At 35.1% G+C, this 296-nt stretch overlaps 1 protein-coding gene across 1 annotated transcript in view; it reads right to left on the reverse strand.

The window, feature by feature from the left end:
* Positions 1 to 296, reverse strand: part of LOC119593532 — a 20,507-nt gene that overhangs the window by 18,994 nt on the left and 1,217 nt on the right. The window lies entirely within an intron of this gene.

Consider the following 296-nt stretch of genomic DNA (forward strand, 5'->3'; position numbering starts at 1 on the left):
GTCGAAATTACATATAGTTCTTGCATGCAAAATGAGCCTCAGTCTTTGTGCTTTGCCTGTATTTGAGTTCATGACGATAAGTGGTAAAAATTCATCAGTTAGAAGCATGTTTTCGAAGAGATAAGTGCATTCGACGGTCGTACAATTATACATTTTTGTGAGGTGTATTCGACGGTTCTAAAATCATTCATTTTAAGCAGCGATGTTGACGCTGGCAATTCTGTTCTTCCCTTTTGATATTAAACCCTTTCGTAATTCTTTCTTATAGTTATATTGTTCTGCATTTTACCATAGTA

This window comes from Penaeus monodon, chromosome 32, assembly GCF_015228065.2.
Source record: "Penaeus monodon isolate SGIC_2016 chromosome 32, NSTDA_Pmon_1, whole genome shotgun sequence".
Classification (NCBI taxonomy): Eukaryota; Metazoa; Arthropoda; class Malacostraca; order Decapoda; family Penaeidae; genus Penaeus; species Penaeus monodon.